A 6,983-nucleotide genomic window follows, 5' to 3' on the forward strand; every position below is an offset into this window, starting at 1 on the left:
AAGAGCCCCAGGAAGGGTGGTCTTGTGGGTGCTATACAGAGAAAGGGCTTTTCTCAACTGCAGGTCCGGATGCTGAACACCCACATTGCTCGGGGCTAGTGGGAGCTCACGTGGTCCCCCAGCCCCATCTCTGCCAGGAGGCAGAGGTGGATCTTGTGCCCAATGGAAATGACAAGGATGGTGCAATGGGGATCCCAACGCTAGAACAGGCCAGGACTTGTGCCCACAGAAAAATCAGAGCAGGCAACCCAGGTTATAGAAATGGGGCTGGAAATGCCCAGGCCACAAGCCTGAGGGGCAATAGCCACATTTCAAAATCAAAGCTTTTTGACTCCTGATGCCTCACGGACGGAGATCTCAATATCTTCCACCGAGGGATAAAACCCCGTTGTTCAATTGACACTGCCCTATGAGATGATGCCCATGCCAAGAGATCCTTGTCCTCTGCCAATGGCCACCCCACAGAGCAGGCTTAAAAAGCTGCTACTATTCCCACTCCTTTAGCTTGAGCACGGCAAGCTCTTGCTGTTGGCACTGAGGCTCAGGCCCCAGCCGTATGTTACATATATTATGCAATTAACAGGTTAATCGTACAATAAATGCAGACTGGCCACACATGCAAAGTAATTATCATGCCATAAAAATGGGCATCCAGCTACAAAAAGAACCAGCCAGCTACAAAGTTAGTGCTTGAAAATGTGTAACAACTTTATGGCTGGCTTCTATCCAGCTTTAATTTGAACGTGTGGCAGGGCCCTCAGGATTCAAATCCCCAGAGTGGTGACGAACCAGTTGGTGGTGGTGACCGTGGAAAAGCCGGCTCTCCTACCCATCAAGGACGAGGACACAGACGGATTTGGGTTCTGACACCAGTGATCTTTAATGACAATGAACCCACAGTGACCGCCTCCCCCCTCCCCTGCCCCCAAAAAACCAAAAACAAACCCCCAAACAACCCCAGGAATAATGTGGTAGTCAACATCTCACTGGACTGGTAATACTTCAGAATTAAAAGCTCTCTGGTTTTGTTCTCGGCTTTAATGCACAGTAGTAGTTATAACTTAAATGCGGTCGGCACCTTGGCTGGCCCGTGAAACTTAAACAAGTATATAAAAATATGCCATTAAATTCATATCAACAATCAGACTTGAGAACAGTATGTACAGAGGAGGCAATATATACCACTATTTACAGTGCGTCTTGGCGGCGTGGCTCACCGTTCGGGGAAACGAAGCCAACTGGACAGAGGCAAAGGAGGGGGGGAGAGTGAACAGGATGGGAAAACACATCTTCCTGGTACTCTCCTTGTGTAAAGCCTGGTGCCTCTGACCATTGCCCCCAGCTCTGAGGAGCAAAGGACAGGCCTCCCCGGTGCTCTCTCGTGGAGTAGCAGCAGCATGCATCTCGAAGAAGGCCACAGGGATTAGCTGGTGGGGTCACGTGTGTGGGTCTTGCTCGGGGGGTGAGTGGGATTGGCACTGTGGTAGGTGGTGTGTGTGCACTGTACAGGGCGGCATCCCATGCCGGGAGCCCAGAGGCACTCCTGGCCAAGGAAAAATGGAGCGTGGTATTGCTCCTTCTCTACCTGCCTTGTAGAGGGGAGCAGAGGGACTCAACAGATTGTCCACGTGGGGTCTCTCAGGGTTGGCTTTGTTTGCAAGCTGAAATGCAACGGAAACAGTCACTATTTCCTTTGGCGTGTCCTCAGCTGCAGGCTGATCTACAGACCTACCCACCCCGCTCATCTCGGAGAGCCTCGGGGTCCGACCCCGGCGGGGAGGTGACAACTGAGCACAACAGGGAAGTGGCTCTTGCACAGATCTGAGGAACGTCTTGCCCGTGGTGGGGAAAGAGCTCCCAACCCCGGTGACAACCCTCACCATTCAGGCCAGCTAAAGATTGCAGCAATGAAGAAAACCAAGCAGAAAGGTGGGAGACTTACAACCCAACCCACCCATGCTGGACACCAGCACTGAGCAAGCCAAGGAGAGAGCCAGTGCATGGAAGTTCACCTTGAAGGAACAGCATAAGTCAACCCAGGCAGGGGCATTGGAGACTGCTTTCTAAACTTAATCCAAGGTTGTTAAAAGCTTATGTCTTTATCATGGATATTCATGTATGTTCCTTGTATATAGCATGTACATTCATGTGTATTCAGATAATGACCCCCCTAACTCTTTCGATAATGACCCCCCTAACGCTTTCCCTCTGTGAAGTCAATGGGAGGTCAGCATCCAACCCTCCCTAAATATCTGAACTTAAGGTCTTAACTATTAGACTGTTTAAAAATCATCAGAGAGAGTGGACAGTCCAGAAAGCAGCAGATGAAAGACATGCGTTCAGGACAGCCAACTGGATGATTACTATGATCCCCTTAGGCCAGAGTCTCAACCTTTTCAGCTGGGAGGCAGCCTTGTTAGACTCAAGGCCCCCCTCAGAAAATGCCAGCTCTTTGCTTTCACTCATTTTTTGACTACGGAAAAATGTATTACAGCCATTCTCCTGTTGCAAAGAGCTCAGGAAGCCCACAAAAGGGCAGAATGATTTGGACATTTTGGATTCCTATTTGAAATCTCTGGGTTTATCCTGGGAATCCCGTGTAGACTTTTGCACACCTAACAGCGCTAATATTGTGCATTGCCCTTAAAAGCATCTCTCTGCACCTCGGCTGGGAATCGCCGCCTTAGGCTCGGAGAGCTGAGGATTCATTTGCAGACAGGCAGCTGAAGGAGGGGGTGGGAGCTGTCTGAAACGCCAACCTGCTCTATGTGATGTCTCCAGCTCCGGGTTAAGCACCGGTGCTCCTCTGTGCCCATCGATCGTACCCCAAACAGCAGCAAGGTGCTGGCTATCGGGTGCTGTTCATTGTCATGGGGGAAGCACGGCACACTGAACCTGGGGTCTGGTCCTGGGAAAGGGGCTGCTTAGTGCACTGGGAGTACAGATCACTTGGCTGCCTCCAGGCTGGGGACAGATCCAGAGGCTGTTAAAAGAGAGACTCCCATGGACTCCAGCAGGCTCTGGATAGAGCTGGAGCCCCCTGCAAATAGCTGTCGAGGGAGGGACTTTCACACTGTTTGCTATGAACCTCCACCTGGCCATCTCCCCCGCAGCTTGTCTAACATGCCATTAAACACTCTGGGGCTTTGAACCCCCTGCAGCTCACTGCCCACCTGCATCAGTGAAACCCGCTCTTATTAAGGAACTTGTCTGTGGCAAGGTCAGCCAACTCGGGGTACCCTGATGCCTGTCCCACCTCCTTTACGGGATGCTCCAGGGAGTCTGCATGGATAAGGGGCGTGAGGTTTGTCTCTTCCTGAGGACAGAGATGCCTCATCCATTTGTCTGGAGCATCTAGGAGATGGTGGAGGCTTCAATGAGAGGATGGGTAAGTGAGCTCGCTGCCTCATTCATTTCCCAGCCCAGATCACCCTACCCACACCCTAGAGCAGCCATGCTTCGGCAATGCCAATCACCCCTGTTATTCTCCTTCCTACCACCCTCACACTGAGCTTGAGAATCTGCTTTGATCCCTCCTACTGCACACACAGTGCTAAAACACGCGCTACATGCGGTCTAATCCCTGAAGATCACAATTGCCTCCCCACTGAGGAAGCTGGCAAGATGGACATGAGCTCTTGTAACCTCCAGCAATGGGAAGCAAGACAGTGCTTGGGCTGTCATCCCCAATGGTTGTTCCCAGGGGTATACTGCTCTAAGTGGTGGGGATTAGACAGGGCCAAGCAATACTGGATAACATGGCCACTAAGACCCTGCTGCCACAATGCCCTTGTATGCTTGCAAAGTGGAGAAGGAGAATAAGCATCAATGTCCTGGACAGGTTAAATACTATGGGTGGTCGCGTGAGAGTTCAGCACGAGGCTGGGAGGAAAATTCACATGCCTGAGAAGAGCTACAGCCCCATGCTCTATTTGGTGTGGACTTTCCCGGGTGACCTCTGGGTTTGGATGTGAGCAGGACTCGTGACCGGCCCAGGGGCACATGGTGCCCCGTATGTGATGGCCATGCACAGTATGCTATTTCTTTAGCCCAGGAAGCCTCTATATCATGGGTGCTGAAGGCGCTATACTATATATTTGGATGCTTATCTTGGATGCTATACATTTGGATGCTTATCTTGCTGGGGTGATCTGACCCCAGCTGACTTGGGCAGGGGGCTGAACCTGATGATATCGTGAGGTCCCTTCCAGCCCTGATGTCTATAACATCTATGAAATCAATACCTGGGATCTGCCTTGCAATCCCATGTGTGTCCGGCAGCCAGGGCTCAGAGTGGAGCTCATGCTGCTGATTTGGGACAGGGGAGGGTATCTTGCTTGCCGGCATCAAGGGCAAAGCACTCACATACCTGCTCACCTCAAAGCACGTGACTAAGTCCATGTTCCACTGTACGTATGTGTGTGAGGCCGCATTGGCTTCACAGCATCTTAAATGTGTGTTGAAGTGCTTTGCTGAGTCAGGGATCTGGTGGCTCCTAGCGAGGCCCCAAGCGAGGCCCCAGTATTTGGCTAGAGGCTAGGCCAACTGGCTTGATGCTGTCTACACTGCCAGCTGGTCCCTCCTGCCCCAGAAATTCTGCATCAAACCCTCTGCTCTTGCACTTAGCATCCAATCTCTACCACCGGCACACACTGGTCCATCACAGTGCTGATTTTGGCCTCTGCTCACTGGTGGCCATAGCCAAGAGTATGGAAGTTGGTGAGAGCCGCCTTCCCACTGGACTGGATGGAAGTTAGATTAAGGGCTGGGAATATCATCCACTCAGACGCTGGACTTGCCCCTTGGTTAAACCCCACTGCTTCTACAGACCCTACAGGAGTCCCTTCAAAAGGTGCAAGACAAGATCCCTTCAATCCTTCCTCGCAAGACAAGGTCCCGTCAATCCTTCCTCGCTCCTACCCCAACACACAAGAAAATCTGACCTGTACACATGGGAATATCGTCAGGCCTTTCTTAAAAGAAGAACCATCTCACTCAGAGGACGCCTTTTTCCAACATGCAGAAACTTTCACTGGTAGCCTCAGGATTACGCTATTAACCTTGAGTGAGCCAAGGCAAAAACACAGAGCAGCCAACAATCCCTGCCTGCGCAAGCTGGCAGCCTCACTACACAAGACAGGCGAAGAGGCAAGGGAAGGGGAGGGACAAAGAGGAGAGAAGTGACTCTCTCAGGGGTCAGGGGCAGAGCTGAAAACAGACCCCAGGTGTCCTGACCCCCACCCTGGTCCTTTAAAGAAGCCCCAAATATTTAACTATGGAAAATGGGTGCAGGAGAATCAATGGGCTTGTGGGTGAAACTGGAAAAAAAATGGGGAGCTGCTGAGGCAGGGATGGGAAGAAGCTGTCTCAGAGCTGCAAAGAAGGCCTTGTGCTTCAAAAACACTCTCCTGTCTATTGCCCTGGTTGCTGTGAACCAGAATCTGTTAATAAGGGCTTTAATAAGCATTTAATGAAGTGACCTGAGTAGAAGAAACTTTTTCAAGTGCTAGACAGAGCTAGAACCACAGCTGGAGGAAGCAGGCATCACAACCTTGGCCTCCATGCAGTCAGCCCTATTCATGCGAGCTATGGGAGTGGGCGACAGACTTCAGGCAGATTGTTTTGATGCTCAGCTAGCTCCTGGTACACATCCCTGGGAGACCCCACATCAGGTTTTCTTTGGAAAGTCTTTGGAAAGATGGGCTGAGATTAAAACAACAATGAATTGGAGCCTAAATCTGTATGGTCAGTCCTGACATCTAAATCAGCATCCTGATTCTCAGAAGCCAGGGTCAGGCAGCAGGCTGGGAGGGTGTCCGTGGGCACATCTGACCGCACAACATCTTTAAAAAACTTCAGGACATGTGTTTAGACGCTCAAAGCATCTCATTTGTTTATTGTGCAGGGGAAGTGCCCCAGGGTGCTGGCCGTGGCCATGGACTCCCTGTGCAAACCCAGAACGCGTAGCTCCGGCCCCTCACAGCTCAGAGTCACACTTTAGGCAGCCGAGGCGTCCTTTGCCAAAAGGGCCGTGACTCAGGGTAGCTCAGTGGCCCTGTGGGAGGTGACTTTCAAAAGTCCTTTCTTATGTGCTGCCTCCTGGCTTTGCAGCCTTCACATCACTGCCCAACTTCCCAGCAGAATCAGGAGGCGTTGCAACGCATGTTAATCACGTGGGGTGCTTTTGAAAGGCCAGCCCTGCCCAGGGGCCTCCAACAGGGCCCCAAGCAGTCACTGCCCACTTCTGCACCTGTCAGCCCTGTCTGGTATTTTGGGGTGAGCCTGCCTGCGAAGTACCTGGGTGTGCAGAGAGGACATGCTGCCAGCGAGCTCACTAGTTCTCACTGACTGGGCACAACCCCATGCTCCTCTCTGCCCCTTGCCTGACATGCAGGGGCCGGGACCTGGAAGCTGAATGCATAAATTAAGTGCTGGAAGAGAAACAAAACAAAACAAATAAAGGCAACTCATTAAGAAAGCCACTATAAATACTGTACAAAGCACGGGTTTGCTGTTCTCAGCCCCTGCACCCTCTGGCCGGACTGCGACTTCCCTCTGCCACATGCCAAGTCCTGCCTGGATTGCCCTGCCTCGCTCCTCACGCCCGCCGAGAGGGGAGCTGGGATATCCCCCAGGCGGCACCGTCGGGGTCTCAGCTAAGTATTGCACATGGTTCATTTCCCCTGGACACTCCTCCCATTGCTACACGGGGCCTGGCACCCCTCACACAACGCCACCCCACATGCCCAGGCGCTCCCCCACAAGACCCACGGATGTGGGAGAATGGGACCCAGCTACCACGGCTTTCCCCTTTGTAGCTAGGCTCCTCCAGAGCTGGGGCACTGATGCCAGGCTGGGCTGTTGGCAGCCTCTTTCCTGCTCCCTTGGCTTCACTCGTGGGTCGGATCTGACTGCCTCACGCCAGCTCTGGGCAAAACAGCTCTGCCCCCCATTGAAAATAAATAAGGAGATATATATATATA

The sequence above is a fragment of the Alligator sinensis genome, unplaced genomic scaffold, assembly GCF_000455745.1.
Source record: "Alligator sinensis unplaced genomic scaffold, ASM45574v1 scaffold594_1, whole genome shotgun sequence".
Classification (NCBI taxonomy): Eukaryota; Metazoa; Chordata; order Crocodylia; family Alligatoridae; genus Alligator; species Alligator sinensis.